The sequence below is a fragment of the Aphis gossypii genome, chromosome 2, assembly GCF_020184175.1.
Source record: "Aphis gossypii isolate Hap1 chromosome 2, ASM2018417v2, whole genome shotgun sequence".
In the NCBI taxonomy this organism is placed as follows: domain Eukaryota; kingdom Metazoa; phylum Arthropoda; class Insecta; order Hemiptera; family Aphididae; genus Aphis; species Aphis gossypii.
Window position 1 is genome coordinate 87,898,724 of NC_065531.1, and position 25,322 is coordinate 87,924,045.

Sequence of the window (25,322 nt, forward strand, 5' to 3'; positions counted from 1 at the left end):
TATCTTTTTATGACCGATAAAAGAATTACCAACACTTATATTTAGAAAATATAACAAATCAAATTCACGGTAGTCCTTTTTTTTCAAAACACTACACGATTTCAAATATTAAATAAAAATGTGGAAGAAAAAACTATATTGCATAGTATGTAATCTTACATTAATTATTTATGTATATTACATGCTATTATTTTTTACTCTTAGTACATAACAATGTTGAACGATTTGATATTTCTATAAATGCTTAAACGTATTACATATTATAAGTATTATTTATTATTATTAGTTTTAATGCAATTATATAGCCATATGGGTAATATAATGACTAAAATGTATTCCGATAATACGTATATTATCATCGAATTGATCGTATAACGTTATGTTTGGTATTTAAAAATTTTAATATGATAATACTTAATAGTACTCGTATATTTAATTTGAATTATTTTTTTATAGAGTTAAAATATTATACATTTCACGTTTTGTATAACAATACAATTTTAAAACCTCTACCTATGTAAATATTGTTGCTTCGATCTAGGTCCGAGAATTGACCTATATGTGGTGTTGTGTCCTGCAAAATAATATAATTCCTATAATATTAAATTTTATTTTATACTTATGAAACACATTATTATAATAAACATAAAATAATTCACCATTAAATCAAACCTAGACACGTTAAAATATTTTATTCCTCGCTGCACGCGGTCTTTTTATGGTCATGAACCAAAGCGAATAATTAATTTCATAGAGAGAATCAAATATAATTTATACAACAAGAAAATAATTGCGATATTATTATTTTTTTCCCGTTCGATTGGCACGCACACGCATTCTGCAAGTGGCGAGGCACAACACCCGCATAGTTTCAAAACAGCGATAAGATACACGTAAGTAAGAAAATATACGCTCAAAACTGTACAGATACGTCAGTAACGACATACGAGTCTCCAGCTGCAGCTGTGCGGTTCGCTTACAACCTGTAGATATATTATGAATGTGTGGTTTTCGAAGGACATCTATGGAAACATTTTTTTTGCGTGTTTAGACAGATACTGATCTGTGAATATAACATTATATGTATATAATAATATATTATTAAATAAAGGCTGTATTTAAAACAGGGATCGATAGAACGATTTATGTATATCTAACCACCTGCGTATACGTACTACAGTCAAGATGCCATAAATTGTCAACAACGTTAAACGTTCATGACACAAGTGAAAAACAAAAAAAATCCTAGCTGTGCACTGTAATACACCGCAACCACAAGTTTGCTTTATAAGGGTCATTTGGACCCTGATCATAAGTCGTTAAGTTAGTCTTACTAAAATTAGCCATTTCTCACCTTTGTCAAAATTCAAATTATTTTTAAAAGTATTGTTGTGTTCTACAGTGGAAATTTTCTATTTATATATTATTAAAAAGTTTTAAAATTAAATAATATTAGTAATACGGAATAACAGATAAGTAAGAATTATTATAAATATTATATACAAAATACATTAAAAAGGATGAATAAATGAGAATTTTTAGCTAGTGAAAAGTCGACATATATTTTTTTTATTTAAAAGCTGTTTACATATGGTTAGGTTAGGTTAGATTAGGCTATATATATTTTTGTCTTTGAAAAATGTCTCCATACATAAAAACTAATCAGAGAAGTACATATTTGATTGATTATATTTTTAAATATTACGTTTTGTTTGACTTGCTCTGATTTATGTTTGATATGTGTTTATTTAGATAATAGTATAATACTAGTTCAACTTAGCAATTATGAACATGGAAAATTAGTAACATAGTAAGGGCTGTTCTTGCAATGTCCGGTTAAGTGTTGGTTAAGACTAACCGGTAGAATTCTATCGGTTAACTCATGATACATTTTTTCGGTTATCATTATCAGGCACTAGCCGAACATTGTAAGAACAGCCCTAAAACCACAATCCCTAAAATAATATTAGGTTATTATATTATATTATTTACTTAGATTCTAAAATAAATTAAATTATACGGTAAATGTTAGGTTAATAGATTAGATTAGGTTAGTATGATCTTTATAAGTAGAAATAAAATTCTGAAATTTAATATAATTGATAAAGAACTTCATTTTGTGCTATGAGAACTAGTAACTTTTGTTTCTTTTCGGTTCCAGTACTTAATTATTTTAAAAATACATTTTTAAAGGTTAATTTTTTTTATTATTATTCTTTAGTATCTGTTTAATTTTTTATATTATAATTATATAAATATATCAATTAAGTACAAATAGATATTTAAATTTTAAGATTTCGCGAGGAGTAAATAACTCTAAACAAAAATAGTATTAATTTATCGGAGGTAAAAATGAAAGTTAACCATTGTAAAACATAATGGTTTTTTTATAAATATTGGTTCTAGTTTCGGTTCTGGTTAAATGGCTCTCTGTACACAAATTTCAAATAGGTAAAAAGTATAAAATTTTCAAATATTTCGAATCTAAAATATTATAATAAAAAGTCATATTAAAATGTTTCATGTTCCTTTGGTTAATGTTTTTTGAGTTACAACAAAATAGCGTAATTCTTATTTTAAAAATATTTAGTTACATACTTAGGTACATTAAAATTTGATATTAAAACGCTCATAAAAATTGTATATGCTTTGTATTTATTAAATTATCAAATCATAGGAGCCCATAAATAACATTTTAAGGTGGGGTAAAAATCTCAAATGTAAAGTAAAATAATAACAAAGATAAAATTTTATTTTCATACATAAATGTAAAAATAGCATATTTATTGAACTATAAGTTCGTAATATTTTTTGCCCGAGAGTTGGCAACTTACCCTATCTTGCCCCTCCCTCCCCAATAGGAGCAACCCATGATCATAGGTATAAAAAAAATGTATCAACTTTTAACTACAAAATTATTTGGCAATTACAGAAGTCTTGACAATTTTTACTAATATATTTTTATTCACAATTAAAAAATGTATTAGGTACTACAAATCAAAACAAAGCGTAAACACTAAAACAACAATATCATATGTCTATAAATAGAATACAAAGAGTCAATATTTAATTTTTATCCTCAATATACTACCAAAAATTCAATTTAAACTATCTTCTGAGGAATGGTTTTTAATATTATTACTTCTCTTAAAGACTAAATGTGTCATCACATACACACCCATACACAAAAATAAATAAAGGTCAAACCAAAATATTCATCACTTTGCTCTGAATCTAAAATCTTACATATTTAGTATTGTATAAATTAGGATAAACGTTAAATAGGTTTATTCGAAAATGTGAATTTATTTTTAGATATAGTTAAACCGGAAATAAATTAATTTTACCAGTAAAAATATATATTTTTGAATTTTTGAAATGAATTTTAATGAGATTTATTTAAATTTATTATGTATTTATCACAATAATTCAAAGTAACATTCTAATAATGGTTTGTTAATAATTTGATTTCAAAAATTCTTTTCAATCATATGATTTATCTCTGTACATTTTTATCCAAAATAGTTTTCAACAACCATCAACGTCAGCAACGCTATTTTTTCTTTATAAAATACGCTGTATTTACATTTTATAAATATTAATATATTATATTTTGTTTATTAGCTGTACATACTCTAAGTTCAAAAAATAAAATAAATAGCATCAATAACAATATTAAATAAAAAAAAATAAGAGAAATATTATATAAATCAATAATTTCTTATGGTTTATTATTTATACTTTATAGAGAACATAAATTATAAAATACTCCTTTTTTTTATTTGAAAAAATATAACTGTGTAAGAGATATCTTATAATATGCAAATACATTTACTTCTATAATATTTTTTCGATAACCAAATAACTTTTTTTAAATTTTCCATGAATTTCTGGTCAAGTATGTATTATACATATTTGATGTTAGTAAGATATGTTATAATATTCATTTCAAATACATCGATGTGGAAAAAACAGTAAATCAAATTCGGGTTGATTTCTAAGCCTATAAGACGCTCATAAATTGTATTATAATACTTTTCAATCCTCTTACCAACAAAACTTCACTATAAATTGTATGCTCCAGTAGATACTGATGACAATCCATATAAATTTATAAATTCTCTATTTAAATAAAAGTTTTGTCCAATCAAAATGTCTAAAGAAACAACCTTACCAATTCATATTTAATTTTTAATTTCAATTTGTAGTTGGTCATACGAAATGTTCTAATTTTTAGTTTTAAGTGTTACACTTAACTGCATTCTGCAAATTATTATGCATTAAAATTTAAAAACCTTTATTTATTAAATATTTTATTATTATTTGTATAAAATTGTTCTTTTAAGGCTAATTATAATACTATTTAATAACAAAGATGATAAAATATACATAATTTTATATTTTAATTATGGGATGACCAATTTTTGACACTATGTATTGTATTTTTATACTATGACTTATGAGTATCTTTTAGTTGAATACTTGAAACCTACTTAAATAGTTAAATGTAACAAAATAACTCATTGTCTTATTCTATTATCAATTAATCCAATACTTCTTCATAACATCGTGTTTAAAGCATCTCCTCCCTCATCAATTTTTTCTGTTTTTGCCATGGTATGTTCAGTAATTCATAAATCCCGTACTATTATATCGGTGTATGCTTTCAATAATTTCATTCATTGGCGTTCCCTTACCTATAACCAAACATCCGACTTTTTTCACATCGAACAATTAATTTGTATTATTTATTTACAATTAATTTTTTCCTCAGCAAAATTTCAATAAAAATATTGATAATTGTTTTTCAAAAATGGGTGAACAAAAATGAAAGACGTCATGCTGTTATATAATATCATATATCATATATTGTGTCATATTGAAAATATTTGAAAAATGTAGTACGTATTTCCATCTTTTTTTTTTTAATTAAACAATAATTTTATAAATGTTATTCAAATATGATACGGTCTACACTCAACATAATATTTTTTTTGTAAATATTGTACCCACATAAAAAACATCAGATACAAATAATGCAGTTCTATCTATATGTACTTGACAGTCGTCAATCATTTTTAAAATATTGTAATATGAATTTTATAAACTGTAATAATTATTTATTTTTATACACATACCTAAACTAATATATTTTCGGTAATAGAAACAATAGTATTACCTATAATAAAATATCCTGAAACTCAATAATAATTAATATATCTAATAAATATCTAACTATAATTCATCCACAACTAAATATTTTCAGTAATTCAAATATATTATATTTTTAAGTTTTAAATAAAAACAAAAGATTTATAGTTGTTCATGAAGATAATATAAAGTAAAATAATTTCAGATGAAAACAAGAACCGATATTCAAACACGTAGTTAGAGAATTTAAAAACTTGGTACTTTTTCTTAAAAATCAAAATATCAGTAACGAAAGTTATCTTTTAGATAAGTTTATACCTACAGTGATATACTGATTTCGGAAACTTTTATTTTTGTTTATAAAATATATTACTCTTATCCAATGGCGATAATGAAGAACATAATACACAAGAAAATAAACGAAAAAGTCTTTTGAATTTTATCAAAAAAAATATCTTGAACATTAATCACTTATCACTTACCAATATCATTTAACGGTATATTATTTTTGTTAAAAATAGCAATAGGTACTATAAATATTCTTGTATTTGTAATAAATATTGCACCAAACTATATTTTTGAACTTAATTTTCTTTGAAAATTCCGTTATTTTTTAAGACATAACTATATTTTACAAATCATACTTGGTTTTTTATACTGTGATTATAAACTGTGAATGTTTTTTTTTTTATGTATAGAGATTTAATATCTAATAGATCATATTATATGCAATAAACGCAAAGTGAAAATTAATTAATTTTATTAATCTTTTATTATTTGCATTTGTGGTAAGTAATAATAGTATAATACCAACATGAAAATTACATTAAAAAAATTGTGTCTGCTTATTGATAGTACAATTAAATGGAAATCCTAAGTTTCAAACAACACTATTTCGATGCATATGACGTTTACGAATTCATTACAATATTATTAAGTTTGGATAACACACATCTAAGTAAGTGCTATAACATACATACACGTTACATTTATTACTGTTGTTTAGATGTCTCATCATAAGTGACTGTACACAGAACATATGATTATAGAAATAACTACACAACTACTCATCCGACATCATCTTGACCTAACCTAATATTACGTGTAAATTAAAAAAAAATCGTAAATTGTTAATTTTTCAATTTAATGAATTACACATTATTATTATAGTGTATTATAATATAATATATAGGATTAAAAACGTAACATATTATTTTTTTCAAAACTTCAATACATGTATTATACCCTAACTATAAGAGTTAGATATACAAAAAACAGTTATGTATTAAAACAACTACGAATTTCAATTTTAAAATAAATATCATTAAATTTATATTACACCTATATTAAAAAATGTTATAAACAATTCATGGAAGGAAGTTGTATCCCTTTAAACAAACCCATCTATATAGGAAGTCACCGTATAATATATATATATAGATTGATATTGTTTCTTTTTTCTTCAGAAGAAAATATACAAAACTAATAAAGAATTATCTGTTTAGTGAAATAAATCATGTTTATATTAAATTCAATAATGTAACCATTATATGTTATTGACTATAAAATATATAGGTGTTTTATATTATTAGTTATTTATCATTAATTTAAAATCTTCTTATAAAATATAACATCATTTGTTTGGGATTTGATAAATTATAATAATTAAATTAATTTTTTATTATTTATTAATTAACTCTCACATCTTGAATTCTGTTATCATTAAAATGTTAATGACATTTTGGTAAAAGTTTTCTGTTACCAAGTGAATAAAAATCTATCCACATCCTTCATCATAAAATCTATAATAATATTATTTATTATTATCTATCTAAATATATTCAAACAATATATTTTTAAAATAACTTCTTGTTGTCAATGTTTAGATTATAGCATCTTTTAGTTAATTTTTAGAATTTTTCAGCGATATCTTGAATTATTTATGTTAGTAATAAGGTATGAACTGATTTAATTCCAACATATATTGTAGTAATTATAATTATTATCATTATTAATCAGTAATAATTATGAAATACTAAAAATACAAAATTCAATATATTTGTATTGAATTCTACTTATTTACATGTGTCATATAATTATTAATAAAGTAAGGACCATGATACTGATGCCTAACTCCATAACTGAAACAACATTTTTTTTTTTTTGTAAGTGAAATGTTTTGTGTAGAGAAAAATCACTTAAAATATTACATACGTGATTTATCTTGTGTGTATTTGGTATATGATTATTATTTAATTAATTTAAATTATGTCCTTTTACTGAATGATTGCCAATTTGTTTGTAAGTACTATTATAAAAAAAGAATAGTAAAAAAAATACATACACAGAACTATCGATGATTCATGACCTTACAATTTGCCAAACAACAATATAAAGTATATTGCCGGTAACATAATGTTTTTTTTGACAAATAACTTATATAACTTACACCATTTTAATATCCTGTTTGAAACATATTTTATTCATGTACTTAATCATTTGTCAAATCTCGATATAACTTAATTTATAAATATTATTATCTGTATAATAACATACCTATCACATTTATTATTTAAGTAATAAATCACAATATTATATTTCCCTACTATTTGTTATTAATTTTTACTGCATAAATAATCAATTATTAATTATAAATTATTCAGTATTCTTCATATTTTTTTGAATAGTGAAAGTATTTTTATGTCTTTAAATAATTGTTTAGTATCAAATTCATAAAATATAATCTATTGTACTTATAGCAAACGCATGATCCTATTTTACAAGATTTAAACGGATTATAATAATTTTTAACTCATACAATTATCTGTTAACACTTGTACCTACATAAGTGTAATATTTTATTTCTCAAAATAGCAAAATAATGTATACGTATGCTATCTAGTTGGGTATTTAGTTACTTTCAAGTGATAAATAATTGTATTCAATTTTTAAAGTTAACAATTTATTATGCACAATATGCAGTTAATATAATGTTACATCTCGAAAATTCTTCTAGTCCTCCAATTACCTATTGAAACTCCCAATAATCACAATAATATTAAAAACAAATTAAAGAAATATCAATTTATAAAAACATACATAGATTTTAGAATTTTAAAATTACTTTATAACAACAAAGCAAAACATATTATTCAATACAGTAGACAATTATTTGAAAAATTATTTATTATTATTTTTAACTTTATTACGCATACAATGTTTTCTTTGAATTCATATTATCACTTAAAATTTTGAATTGTGTTGAAACTTTTTTTTTTCTACAAATTTTAAATCATCTAATAAAATACAAACAAATAATATTATACATATATGATATTCAGTGATTGTTTAAATACGTAACACCAATGTGGTCAAGTTATAAAAGTGGAGACTGAACTGACTACTACCTACTGCTCAAGAAGATATTTTACAAGACAATAATATTATAAGTATATTTTTTTATGAAACCTCTTAAATAATTGATTTAAATTTAAAAATGTATTGATTATTTATAATGGATGTACGGTATTTTGACGTTTTATACTAGAATTATTTTTTTGTCTTTATGTCTGTTGATGAAATCACAATTAACATAATAATATTTTGTTTCATAAGTTCAAACCTACATACATTTTACTATGAACTAAAAGCAGACTATTTTTTAAATTATTGACATGTACTTATAAAACATAAAATATATAATTTAATGCCAAAATTTATTTAGATTTGTTTTCAACTTTTAAAAATATTATAATATCTATTCTAAATTTACTATCATTGGTTATAGATACAAATTTTTAACATCATTATGATTTTGGAATATTATATCGTAAATTCATAATTTACTGTTAAAATGTATATATTATATTCTTTTACTTTACAATTAACTACCATACAAAAAAACCAAAATTATATTTATCAGCATAAATGAAAGTGTTAAGTAAAACAATTTTTCAAAAAAAAAAATATATATATTGAAGCAATAGCTAATAAGTAACTTGAAGAGTTTAAAAAAAAACTATTAAAAGAATTGACCTGATGAGTTTGAAAATATTACCATAAAAGTTTATATATGTCAACTAGAGAATTTACCATACAGTTTAACATGCAATTAAACTTTTTTATCATTAACATCCGTCGTTTATGGTTAAAAGGCATTTACAAATACGGTATCATCATATAGATTATAACAAAAGTAAATTTGACATCCCGTTAATACGTTGTATAATGTACGTTTGGCCTTTGTGTTTCATAAGTTATACAATAGCATAACATGAAGATAGTTTTGTTCAGTCCGAGAATATTTACACACCTGGAGTGTATATAATAGTAATAATAATATTGTTTAATATGTTTTTGTGACTTAGAACCTTAAAAAATAATAATAATTATTATTTTTAAAAGAACACCTCGGTAACAATATTAAAGACAAAAAACACAAAAAAATTATTGACAGGTGACTGGCGCGAGAAATATAAACGTATGGAGTACATGACTCGAGTGGCGTTTACCAACTGGGAACTTCTGTGTTGATAGTGATGCTAATTTTAATATAGACGAATATATTTTTAAATTAAAGTAAATTGTAACTATAGTTAAATACAAATAATAACCAGTAGATACAATAATATTAATCTTTATTTTAAATGTATAATATTTAACGTATACTTAGATATCATAATAATAACAATAAACCAATTATAGACGATAGCCCTGATATATATATAAATTATATATTTAATATTTTTTAAATGACAACAAATAATGCATCTTTAAATTTCGCAACCAGGAGTGAAATATTCTTCAAACAATATCAATATTTTATTACAATAAAATATTCAATAAATTGATTTTTTATTAATAAGCTTTCAAAATTTAAATAATCCGAGTAATGGACCACAAATTTTATAATTAACTCTTTCATTTTATTAATAGTGATAGATAAAAAGAAATAATGTGATAAAATTATAAAAATGTAGTGCTATTTCTTATAAATGCTTTAAAGCATACGAGTAACATTATTTTTTTTTCAAAAACATAATAATGAATTGACTGATAAATAATAATATGAGTCTAGCAGTATAATCAAATCACCATGTAAACTTGAAACAACGATGCGTTCAACTGTTTCTATTTTGTATTTAAAAGTAAATACGTAATGAGAAAAATAATAATATAATTGACACGAACCCGCCAACTTTACATACTACGCAGTAGGTTTACTCACTCGTAGAGATAGTGGAACATTTTCATAATTTAAAGTGCATATCGTTTGGTAACGCTCTCTTTGCGAGTCGTCTTAACCCCTATATTATATAGTATATGTATATATATATATATATACACATACACGTATTCTTTATGAAAAATTGAATTCGAAATGTTTCTCTTTGTGTGTCTTCTCTTCTTAATATACATTTGACTTATTCGACAATCCAACCTATTCGGATGTAATACGTGAGTACCATGGTGTTAATAATATAATATTATGATGTATGTACGAGTATAGTATTTTAAAGTAGGTATATATGTTGTCAAACCTGACGCTGCCAGATTTATCGCACGCGAGATTCGTGCCTGCTGATTATATTATATTAAGGGACATCGTAACAGAAACCAGTAGGTCATTATTTTCGGTTGTAGTAAATATTATGTATATTCAAATAATGATTTAGAAAAGCCCACTCTATATCGATAGTAAATTCTATCATTTTGGAGTGGAAAAGTATTGTAAAAAATCTTGATATATATTATTAAAATTAATCGTGTGTATTCAATATTTCACCAAGTGTCCAAGTTATAATAATTGTATTTAAAATATAAATGAGATAAATTATAATTTTTAAACATTTGGAAATTATAAAGAAGTTTACTTATGCCATCTTCAAAATGATAGAAAAAAAAAAATTAATCAAGTAGTTAAAAAATAATATATTTATTTTCTACATTTTTATTTGATTTAAATAAAATAGTATTCTGATATTCAATAAAAATCAAATTTTAACTTGTTTAATGTTAAAAAAAAATTAGGTAAACCTTTAAATATTTTTAATATTAAGTATTAAGCACGAAAAATAGATTGTAATATGTTGGTAGAACATAATATTTATAATATAAAATACTGTATAAATATCTGCATTATTTAAGCATTAAAAAACGCTAATGTATTTTTTCGGGAAGATTATTTTAATAAAATAAATACACATATTGTGTTATATATCAAATCAAAAAATCAAAAATATTATTTATCCATACACGATACGTAAAGTTCTAGCATCAGGTAATCAAATTTAATACATTTGCATTTTATACGAGCACAATTAGTTTTAATGTAATAATATTACATCCGAATTTGAATTTAAAATGTCTAAATTGTTGTTTATACATATTTTATTTTTTTTTTTTTTTTTGTTTCAGTATGAAATACTTTTAAGGAGTATTGTATCACATTTTAAAAATGTAAACTTAGAGCCTTAACAATAAAAATTGGATATTTTATAAATCTCCAACTGTAAATAATTTTAAAATATTATTGACATACATAATATTATTATTATTATAGTTACGTTTTGATAATTGTTCTATGAAATATTTCTGGCAGAGAAATGAAAAGACAAAGGGACTAGGATTAAAAATACTATAGAATTTTCTACATGAAAATAACAATTCAACTACTTGAACTACTGTAATAGCTCCAGGATTTGAGTTTGAACACTTTTCGACGTTTAAATGCGTTTTTGGGTGGCCGACTAGTATACGGTTATTGATGTTTATTGATATCGTGTTTTTACATATAATATATATTTCTTTTATTTTATTTTTTTTTTTATTGGATATACAATTTTAAAACGCAATATTGCGGTAGACCGCTAAACATCAATGACTTGAAAGTCATAAATGCAAATGAAAGTCGAGATTCTAATAAATGTTTATACATATTTACATAGAATGTGTATTGACATGCATTGCAACACAATTCTAACGTCTTTAATGTCTCTTTGTAAATCTATATTTATGATTATGGCCCTGGCGGGTTCACTGTTCAGTGGCGTTTTCGATCGTGATTTTCAATTTTCAAACCTAAAATGGTCGTTGTAGACATTCGCATTTGTCGTTTTAACGGTAACATTATTAAAAAGAATATTTTTTTAACACACACTGTCTGTATTTAAATCAAAATCGTTTCGAAAAGTAGAAATATATTTTTATTTTTTGATAAACGACATTTAGTTACATAAAATCTTTTTATTTCTCACGACTAAGAATAATTGAATATGATAATAATATTAATGGTAAATTTTGCAAAACGCAAATTTTACGAAACATTGACCTTTTTTGACAAAATAATTCGATAATAAATTAGTTTTGTCATGGTCAATATATACCTTAATAGCTCGCAAGAAGTAAGATTACAAATTTTTTTATTACACAAATTACATTTTAGTATTTGGTATAAATGATATAGGTTCCTATTTATAAACATATAAATGGTGTCAAAATATTTTTATTTTACTCAAATATTTATTTGTTGATTTGAACATAAAATAATTTGCTGTATCTCGAACAATTTGTAAGAAAACAATAGTTTTAAAATCCAATAGTGGTACTACTATACGTTATTATTGTGATCAAAACTTACTTATGATCGAAAATAATACATTTTTTTATCATACATTTGGTATTTTTTTATTTTTAATAAATCGAAATCGAATTTTCAATCATTAGTATTTTATTGTTACATATTATTTAATAATAGTGAACAAAAAAGTTTTAAAAAAATATTAGAATACAATAGAAAAAAAATTGGTGAAGTATCAAAAGAAAAATCATAAACATTAATTCAAACCAGCTCCAATTCTAATATTATAGAAACACATACATATCATTACTGTGGGGACGAACGTTTGATGAAACGTCTATGCAAGTTTCAAATCAACTATATTTTATTCTGCGTTTTGGGTATACATTTTACGAAAATTACGAAAAACAAGCAGTAAATGGTTCATAATTTATGGAACTTACATAACAATATTATTGAGTTTATATTATTATATAAACTCACAACTATGTATTGTATGACGATTCGTTGTGGAACGCATAGGGCTGGGCTTGCGATATGTATAGCCTATAGCCGTAAGACTTTGGATACATTAACATCAATAGCTGTAATATTGTTCTTCAGAGAGGCATAAGCAAAATATATTACAGGTGATATAATATTATTTTGAACGTCAAAAATACGTGGGTCTTAAACAGAGAGAGGAGATCTGAGTACAATCATTAAAAATGATAACAATCGTTTATAACGTGATGTTGTATTATTGTGTCTTCGACCTCCCACCGATGTTATTTCACCCACTCGTTAGTCAGTATTTATTTTTATATTGTTTAGTATTATTATTTATTTTTCATTATTTACTAACCGCATATCGTATGTTAAATCCAATACTGTGGCTATAATATAATACAATAATAAACATACATAGACGGTCCGATGTTCTATAATATGATATAGAATCGACTCGCAAGGTTCTTCCGTCAATTCCACGGTGGACGTGGCTTAGGTAAGATAAATATTATTTAGCTTATTAGCCCGGGGTGAACAACGATAATATCATTCGAGGGCAAATGAAAAATGAAAATTTTATTGCATATTTTGTGTAGTAATAATGATTTATTTCAATACCATACTACTGTACAGGTATTTCTTTATACATATTTTTTTCATGCACCGTATACAACTCATTAAGAAAGAAACGTGAAAATATACCATATTACTCTAACCTCCAGTAAAATTACAAGTAACTAGACGGAAATTGTATATAGATCCATCTAAAATCTTTCAGTGTAGATTCATTTTTATTGTAGCCACTGCACGAACGTTGATGTAATACATTTTTGTATTGCATGTTTATGAAAATCGCATAAGTTTTTTTCCTTTTGTTGATATTATTATTGTGATTTTATTCTAAATTTTGTAAGTTTATTACATTGATAAACATTGACCATTATTATTCAATTTCTAATATGTATTCATTAAACCATGACTAACTGTAAGCAATTTCTTTAAACAAATAATCACGTTATTTATTATTATTATTTATTTTGTATCGACTATAATAATACAACAATCATTTTTGTTCCAAATAAGTTTGATTTATGGTTTTATAAATAAAATAATAAATACAAAAAAAAAAAAATATTTTATTTAAAAAAAAACTAAAATGTATATAATTGTATAAATACAACATATATAAGTAGATTTTAAAAATTAGAATATAATGATAAAAGTTTGTTGGAAATTATAATTATACGAAGGTATATAAAAAAAATTAAAAAAAAATTGATTATAATAATAAAATAATAACAAATTGGATTACTTAGCTAAATTAAATTATATAGCCTTTGTAGATAGGTTATGGGAAGTATAATAATAATTTTGTTGGGCTAAGAATATATTTCGAAAGTTGAAGGAGATGTTGCTGGGAGATTTAAAAAGCGAGGTTAGGTATATGTAATATTTTATTATAAAAACATATTTATAATTCCTCAACTCAAAATAATTTTAATATTTAATATGGTTTATATTTAATCGATTTTAACTGATTTATTAATTTTTGTTCTGTAGTATTTAATATTTTAAATATTATAACATAGATACGTACAAACTAAATTATTTTGCAAATTTATGTATAATATTATGTAATTCTGAATATATTATGAAAATTAGTATACATGTAATAATCATAATTTATTATGACGAAGAAAAACTAAAGAACACTATGGCATTGATTTCTAATAATAACATGTAGAACTTTTTAACTAGTTCGTGTTCCGTGCAATTAGACGTCCCCTGTGATCGCCATAAATAAATCTTTAGACTTGTTTTAACAAGTTTTCTCAAAACTAAGAAGACAACACTGACATTTGTTACGAAGTTTTCTCTGACATATTAAACTTTAACGTTAATGCATCGCAATAGTCTTAACCGAAAACAATATAAGGAGTGTCGACTGCCAAGCACCTTTTAAATTTTGAGTAGAACGAGGAGTATTGTTTTTCCAGGTTAGATTGGAGTATTTTTTTTTTTGTTTCAGATGACATTGTTCAATTAGAAAAATTACTTCAATTTTCATCATTGACGGTGGTTTCTGTTAAAAATTTGATAATTTGAGGTAAAAATTGGACAAAAATATTTCCAGTATTTGTCTGTCTGAATAATTGAAAAAATTATCTAATATAAACTACAAAAAAATATTTAAGCAACAACGGTTTTTGATAAAAATACTCATGTATTTAGATATTATTCATAAAAACAATTATTATCGTGGTGACTTCAAATGTTTCATACACAATTTATAATAATATTATACTTTACAATGAAATTTTCAAAGTATTTTAACTAAATTTAAACAATTTATATCATAAGTCTATTCAAATCCTATTATACAGTACTTACATCGGTATATTCAGTATTGACCTAAGCAATAATATTAAGTGTACCTAATACTATTCGATATTTTTTTACAAAACATAGTGTAAAAATTGATTTTTTAGTTTTTATTAGAAAAAAATTACCCTAACCTAACCTACTAGAAGTAATATGTTATATACACTATAAATTATTCTTAGTAATAAGAGTCTAGCACATCGTTGTCACTAAACATTTTATTTCATATTTATGATTTATTTTTAAATTTAAATCTAATACATCATATTTTAGTGACCTACTCAATAACAGAATTGGAAATCCACTATGATACAACTGTATGAATTACCTGTTTATAACTTTCATACGTGAAAACTTGATGCAAGTTATATAGATCGTACTTTGTACAGTTATTTATTATAATACTGTAAAAGTCTCGTAGGTCGTAATTAACAAGTTTGTACGAAGATTTTAATATCTAACCTTTAGGTTATAATTTTAAATAAATAGTACCATAACGGTATGTTATAAATTTTAAATTATTTAATAACTGAAATCTGAACGACTAGATAAACATTTTAAATAGATCTATAAATACTTTAATAAAGAAAAATCTTAGGTTTATAATAATTTTTTAATATCTATGTCAAGTTTAAGTGAGAATGACATTTACTCCATAGACTAGTGACTACCTACGTCCCATCTAGATTTTTGTATTTTCTGATGGTTTTTTTTTTTTTATATATATAACTTTATTTTTATACTTTAGGTTCTTAACTTTTATTTTTAAAAAAAATACTTTAAAAACTTTTAATCCTCAATTTTCACAAACTTTCACTTTTTAATTTGGGTATGTTTTTAGTTAATACAAGAAAAAGTCAAATTATGTTTTTCATTATGACTGAGTACAATTTTTAAACTTTTTAAAAAGTGTTTTTGGAGATATTTACTGAATCAATGTGAATCATAAGAATCATTAGTCTTAAACAGTTGTACGAACGATATTATATTTTTTCCCCGTTATCTCGTAATTATTAATGATCTGTTAAAATCTGAAAAAAAAGTTTAACACAAAACATTTTCTAATAGTAAAATTATTTTGCTTTTGAATTTATAACTTACAAACTATCATACTGACAGTATTATAACGTTAACTATGTTTAAATTTTGAATATTAAAGTTAAAAAGTTTTTACTCCATGCATATATTTATACATATATTTATACTATACATTTAACTAAAAATATATTAAATCGAATGTTGAATTAAGTCTGACTCATATGCTATTAAAAAAAATTATCTATTATAAAATATGGAAATGAAAACCAATGTAAGCCTTTGAGGCCGATGTTTTCGGAAACTACTGAACCGATTGTTATGATTTTTTTTTTTTTTTTTTTAATTGAAAAGCTCATTTCGGAGAAGATTTATGACATTTGATCGTTTCTCTAACTTAATAAACAAAGGAGTTATCAATTATTATAAGTAATGGCTTGTTACGTAGACTATTATTATTATTATTTATTTTCCCCGTTTTTGTAACATTTTTCACTGATGATTTGCTTCTTTTGGTCTCAAAAGAAGATACTTATGTAAATGTAATGATATGTAATGTAATGAAGTCACCGTCCAGCAAGAAATAAACTATATTAAGGACGCTATTGGTTATGATTGAATATAATAGTTGTAGACCTGTTGTTATATTTTGTCAAAACCACAATAACAAAAATGAGAATTAGCGAAATAAGTCAATGGCCACAGTAAATCTCAAAATCACAGCAATAGACTAACATAACAATATGAAAACCACGAGATGGCACATTATTGTTATTTATCCACTCTAGTGAAAAAAAAATTAATTGATATAACTTTGAAACTTAAGGGTTAGATATTATAAACTTACGTATACATCTCGCGGGGTCCGAAATCCACCCGTGGTGGATTGCCTACATGATAATATACTGCTCGGCGCTCGCATAATCATAAGAGTCTTATGGGTAACGTCAAGCAGAATGACTATAATATTATTACTTGACTAACTCACTGACTGATAAACGTAGAGTCTGAACAATGATAGATCGATGCTTGAAATTTGCTTGGTACATTCGTAAAATCGTACCACAAATTTAATGTGCAATAGGAAAGCATTTTACAAAATTTGCATATTAAAGTGGTGCTTGAATACGTTTTTTGAGAATCAAAATGGTCAATGAAAATGTCTTAATGAATCATATTATAGAATTGGAATTTTTAACGGGCAACGAATTGTACGGGGTCAGCTATAAAATATAAAGTACAATATTATCGCATTTAATGTTTATATAAACGTATTAAATAGGTATCTATCTGGATATAATGAGTAAATATAGTTAAAACTTAAATTACTTAATGTTCTATAATGTGTCTATCTAAAGTACTAATAGTACTATTATAAAAACTCCTAAAGTAACTAATCATTAATATTGTAATTCAAGCAATAATTCAACTCTTTTTCTTTGACCTAAATAATATTTAAAAACCTGTGTGTACAAATGAAGACCATGACAATTTTGGTAGTTGAAAAAAGTATAACTATTAAATAATGTATTACAAGAAGATAATTTCGGTTATTTGAGTAAATGGCACAATTTTTTTTTTTTTATTATCATCTTGATAGTTGATAGGTGGTATCAATTTGTAGATAGTACATAAATATATTTTGTTGTAAAATAAATATATAATTTCACCTTCAAAACATAACAAAACTATAATAATTAAACATTATTATTATTACTATCATAATTTTGATTTCTATTAAAAGCGTTATAAAATAATATCCATCAAACCTTAGCCACATATAGATAATATTATAATATTATAAGAGTGTATGTAATAATATAAAATAAATAATTAACTTATTCTGGTAGGTAGTTTCATAGTTTCACAGATTATTATGTGTGGCCATTAAGCCTTAGTTTTAATTTATTTTTGTACTAAAAAACATTTATTTACAGTAAGTACGTGCAATTTACATAATTAATTTTAATCATGAAAATGTGGAACTATTGATTTGCTCGCGTTTTATCATGAGTTTTATAAATATACGTATGACGTACATGACACACACTTATATATTATATTTTGCACATTAATTAATTTCAAAGAACCATTAATTAAACTTTATTCGAATTAGGTTAAAGTCTATACCCTGCAGGCTGTAGTAATGCAGTACCTAAATACATTATACACATTAATGAAAACTTATAATTTCAATATAAAAGTAATTCTTTCAAATTTATCAATACATAGTATGTAATAAGGTACAATATTAATATTTTTCAACTAATGATTTGCTTTTTGGAAACATTTTAAACTAAGAAAGTAAAATATAAATACAATAATCACGTTCCCACTTTGCGTGTAATATCATTTTCGGTCTACAATAAATTGTAGTTATAATGCTCATTTTGATTGTCTAAAATGTTGTAATTTGTATATAAGTATGCACAATGTGAAAATATAGACGTTCAGCTGCTGCAATAATAAACAAAGTTGAAATATAAGTTATCATAATTCTTGATACTCTATCATTCACGGAGCCTAACCGTTAGGATAGAATATACACAAAATAATAGTATTATTTAATTGTCCGATTAACGGCCGAAAACATAACAATCGTTTTAAACTTCTCGCGTAAAGATGAATAGTATACGATTTCGAGTAGAATGGATAATAATATTATTTTAATGTGACCATTTTATAAAACTATACCACCATCGTCGTCGCTGAACGTCGTTTACGTTGTGTGCGTGCGATTGCCACAGCGCGTGTATAATGCAATTCGGTTAAAACGCGTATACATTAAATAATGTATATTATACATTTATACTGTACATATTGCGATGAATGACGATGACTGTCAAATATAACAAACACAAATGGAAAACATACATATTATGCGAAACAGTATATTATGTATTATAATAATATTATGTGTGCGTGCGCACATCTGACCCGATTTAAGACGTGAGCATATATTATGTATATATTATAACACGCAACTTCAGTAAAAACCGTAGAAATTTTATAAAAAGATAACAGTGGTGGATTAGAAAAATCAACAGGGATAAGTAGGTAACTTATATACCTATCTATTTCAATACAGTTCCGCAGAATAGTAATTTTACTAATTAATAAACTCTTTGTCAAAATGCTGAGCTCAAAATAATATTTCGAATAATATTTTCCCTTGGAATATTTGTCATTCAAAAAATAAAAAACTTACAATTTATATTTTCTACTATTATTATTATATTATTATATAAATTAATTGAGGAAACACTTGTAGATAATATATTAAAAATAAAAACGAAAAACGACTTGAATTGAGTCTAAGTGGTAAATGGTTTAAAAATGTGCATTTATTTGACTTTGAATTCGTATTCACTAGTCGCATAAGATGTTGATTTTCAGAAACACGGAAAATAATCGGAATGTGCACTATGCAGCCATAATCTTATATAATACAATGAAATATTATAATGTATTACAGTAGCAGGTATACAGGAAGTAGGTATTCTATAAGCCACACAATGTGCAGTCGAACCGCTGCAGTGTGTAATATTATGTATATGATGAGTCGCCTGCAACGTCGACGCAAATGACGGATGAGGTTGAAACTTTCAGCCCGAGTTTGCAGTGTTGCGCCGTGAGTCTAATGGAATAATTTAGACTGATGAGCGTCGAGTAATTAAAAAAAAAAAAGAGTAAAAAAAAAATAAACACCGTTGGTTCTTCATCACTGTCAGATCCCTTGTGGCGGTTTATTTTTATTTATTTTTCGTTTTCGTTCATCCTTCTCCCTCCTCCGTACCAAACACCCCAACCCGGGGTTATGGGTCTGAGTGTGTGCGCTCTGCAGGTTATATGAGGAAATCTGCATCCGTGTACACCACCGTCTGCCATCTATATATTATAATGTATATAATATCGTACCCAGCCGTCTGTGCCGCGACAACGATATCATGGCAAACAATAATAATAATACCTAAAAACAGAGAGAAAAAAGAAGCCTCATGTGCGGTGGTGTGCCCGAAAACTTCTCGGTGGAGTTATTAAAATTTCACGGACCATGGCGTACATGAGTGTGGTTCTGACGTAACCGACACCCCTTCGGCGACGACACCGCTAGGTTAGGTTCGCGAGCGCCGGGTCAATTATAATTTATATTATTATTATTATAATATTATCCGCGATGACTACGCGACGACGGAACGAAATAATCCATTATCTAAGGTATCCGTAAAAAAATGAAATAAAAAAACCGTCGCGAGTCCGTTACAGCTATATAATATCGTGTACGTGAGTACACCTCCGGCGCAAAATTTCGTCATATTTTTTTTTTTACTCGTCGAAACAAAAAACGCGAAAATCGCCCCATCATTCAAACGAAATAATAAAAATATATAATAATATAAACGCACGTGGTATACCCAGTGATCTACGCGCGATAAATTCAGTGGAATTATGATATGATGCACGAGATAATATTTTAATGATGGCATCGTGGGCGCACTGCGCGAGTGGGCGATGGTGAAGATGCGCTACGCCGTTTTTGATTTCATGTCGTTGCGGCCGCGAAACTAAATTATTGTCGACTACATGTTTTCAAACATTACAATGATCATAATATTTATAAAAAATTAAAGAGGCAGATACATAATATATCGTGCGACAGTGAACGATATTATCATTATAATATTGTTGTTACTATTGGACTCTCGACCTTAGCCGATACATCTTGCGAAATACTAAATGTACATAATGTGCATAGGTCCCAAAAATACACACGATTATTGTATAAGTATATAATTATTGTTATACCCACGCACAAATGTATCAAGGTAAATGTCAATGATCGAGTTCACTTAAGCCTATACTTATATTATTCAGTCTAACCACTTAAATGAATTTCGAGTACCATATTTTATAGTTGTGCACAAACGAAGACAATTTTAATAGCCCCAGAAAATTAGGATGTTATCCTCACACTAATATTATTATTTATTTGTATTAAAATAGTAAGTATATTGTAATCAGTTCAACTTTGGAGCATTTTGTAGTTAAAACACTTTTGCGCAAGACTAAATTTTGGTTCTGGGTAGCAAGGTCGTCTTTATTAATCATGATGGTTCATATTCACTGGTTTATACATGGTAAAAACTAAAAAACAGTTCATTGTATATATTTATTGAAAATATACGATATACAGCCATGTAGCTCGAAATGCATATTCTTATGACTAGGGCTAAAATTTAAATTCACTTATAATTGTATTTATGTTCTAGTGATAACTAAATGATAATTGTTTTTATAAAAATCTAGCTGTATCGTATTTCACTGAATTAATCAACCAAATTGATTATGCATATTTTTGAATCTTTGGTTTTTAATTACATTTTTTTATCTTTATGATTTTTAGGGTATTTCATGTACAGTACCACGGTCTACGACTATTAATGCAAACAATAAAAAATAAAAAAAATATCTAATCTTACATCAGCTGAAATCCCTTACAAAATATAGTACCTAAACAGATCAATAGTCTGAGTAAATAAAGTTATTTCTCAATCATGATAAGTTATTACTGATTATTTTCATTTTTTCTTCATTTGCCTGTGATTTTTTTCAATTGTTTAATATGTATATATCACAAATTTAGCGCCAACATATAAATATAATATTATAAAATTATTATTTTAAATAGTTTAAATAATAATACATTTCTATATAGAATTCAATGATTTTTTTTTTTTTGCGAATTGTATGTGTGCATTATGAATTTTTCAACTACCATTGTTTTAGGATTTAGGCCATTGTCATGCACCCAGCACTAGTTATTACAAAAACAAAAAGCGATATAATTTTACCATTTTTAATTTTTTTGGAATATATTCTTACTATGAGTACAACGATTGTAGTGAAATTAATAACTGTTTAATTAGGTATTTAAAAATGAATGATTTTTTTTTTTTTTTTTTTGAATATATAAATAAATCTCGACATGTAGGTATTATGTATAACTCATGGTTATTGATGTAGTTCATGTACTATAGCTTTTATACTATACTTACTGAAGTAGATAACTATTTGCGAAAATAACGATTGAATATGCGAATAAACCGCACCTTCAGCAACTATTCTTCTTTGATCGAAGACTGCATCACCTTCAAGTTGAATACAATTTGAAATTATTCAATTATTCTCTGCTTGTCAAAGTATGTCAATATAAACTGAAGAGGCAGAGACCCCTAGAGAAACATTCGACCGAGAAAAATACAGGTAATAACTATTTGTTACACATGATCGACCTCAAATGAGATTACTATAGATAACATATTGTTTTATGCGCATGTAAACCTATAAGTACTATATAATTATCTTCAACATATTATATTAAAGTACAATTGTAAATGGAATTGTTTCCATGATTTTGTTAGAAAAATATAAAATTATCTATTCTGAAAAACTATTGAAAAACCACGCCTTTTGAGATTATTCTTATACATACTGTAATAATGAACGATAATAATGTTCGCACGCTGATAGAATATCCACCTTCTCGATTTTATATCGGTTGTCTGATTATTATAATAGCATGTATGCACAGATAGGTGTGAACCTTTATATACATATACATGCATACATATGTGTACATTTATTATATGACTAGTCCATAGAAATCTCGATACACTGAAAAAATGTACCGAAGGTCCCTAAAGCGATCTACCACGCACGTATGTGTATCTGGAGCGCGTATATAATACTTATTATCCGTGTCACTATTAAATAGATTATACGGGGGACGATTGATAGTGGTACTGGATTAATTTGTTTATCATTAGCATTTATATTTGTATAGATGGTTTAAGATAAACTGCATTGAATAATGTCCTTATAAAGTCTTTGTGAAATTTAGTCTTAATTACACTTCTCGAATTCGACTTTTTATTTAAATATACAACTGAAGCTCGGCGTTCTTTGTAATGCAATGAAATTATATTCAATTTGGTTTTCCACACTAATTTCAGTAATCTGAGTTAATATATATTGAACGCTATTGGGTGAATATTAAAAATGTTTTGAAACGGACGATAATAAATTATTATTGTTTGCAGTTATTCGAAAAATTATTGCACATTTATTATATAATATTTTTAATAATTATCCGATTTTATTGAGGACTTCCAATTATACTAGAACATCTCATTGTTTTAAACATTTTGAAAATTATTTTTAGTATACGCTAATATTTATGAATCTTTGTATTGTGTTTTATTGATTATCTCGAGAACGATAGATTTTAAATAAACATTATCTCAGTTTAATGTACTGCACAAAATACAATTATGTAGGGAAAATTCTTATGCTCGAATACTATTAATGTATTCACTTTAGAAAACGAACTTGAAATTCTTCTATTCGTCACGAATAAGGTAAGGTTTAAATACAATATTGGGTAATTTTAATATAGCCGCTGGTAACTAAGGGTCACCCAACCAGAAAAACTAATTTTTGTTTTTATTAATAAAACGATATTTTGCTCATGGAAATTCGATCCATTAGATAGCATGATCCATATTTATCTATGTATCCATTTAAAATAGCTGATATCGATTATTTATTTATAAAATAAAAAATCAACTTTTTCAAATTTCCTTGTTTTTAATGATTATTGCCGCCGAATTTCCGAATTTATCGTTATAAAAATAAGGTCAAACAATTGTTAAGGTAATATTAATTTGATAAAAAAATAAATAAATCGTTAAATTAGATTTTATCGTCTTGTGGCCTAAATAAAATTACCAATATAATGATATGTGAATTTATACAACATTGAGTCGTTAAAAAAAATCTCTGATTTCTTTCTAATCATTCAAGAAAACATTATTTGAATCTAAGTACCAAAATTATAGTATCTATAAAAACGGTGCTGACATAACGTCTATTGAATCATATTTAATATGGTTTAAATGAGTGAACGATTTGTTTATCATTTCTTTAGATTTTCCACTCGAGTGCACCACTATTACTTGCCGTATTATGTACTCAATGCAAAGTCTACATTACAAACTATTGTATTACAATATCGATGATTGTTATCCCACGGCAATAAACCTTGTCCAGATCGTACATATTTTAATATAAAATATTCTCGACGTTTTTACGCCATAACGCACGACTTCCACAAATTTATAACTAAACCACAGTCTTAGACATCGTGTATCTAATGCCACGATAAACACCGAGATAAAACAATGATGTCAGTTGAGATAACTATGTTTCATATGTAAAATAAATTATTACAGAATTTCTCAAGACTGTAAGCATAAAACAAATTTTAAACTTAATATTCCTCCATGAAAGAGTGATTTTCTAAGTAGTCTTCTCACTCGTTGCTTTATTTTTCAATTCTATATATCTTATTCAAATTTTTAGTGTAATTATGAACGATATTTTCAAATATTCATATTTTAATATATATTTTTATAGATCAGTTCTATGGTGATTCAAATTTGTTTTTCCAATAAGAACTAACATTTTCACTTTATAAATTGAAAATCAAATATATTTTTGAACATTTTAAATTTTAATGCATCTATATCAAAATTCAAGTGAGAATAGTTTTTTCGTTAGTAAACTTTATTACGTACAATTAGAATAAAGTACTCAATGATCCTCTTACGTAAAACTATAAAATATA

At 25.2% G+C, this 25,322-nt stretch overlaps 1 protein-coding gene across 1 annotated transcript in view; it reads right to left on the reverse strand.

The window, feature by feature from the left end:
- Positions 1-22,814: 22,814 nt before the first annotated feature.
- LOC114120120 (transcription intermediary factor 1-alpha-like) overlaps positions 22,815-25,322 on the reverse strand; it is an 82,896-nt gene continuing 80,388 nt past the window's right edge. Inside the window, exon 10 of the mRNA XM_050199413.1 lies at positions 22,815-22,824. The gene's annotated coding sequence lies outside the window, so the exon portion shown is untranslated. The remainder of the gene's footprint in view (positions 22,825-25,322) is intronic.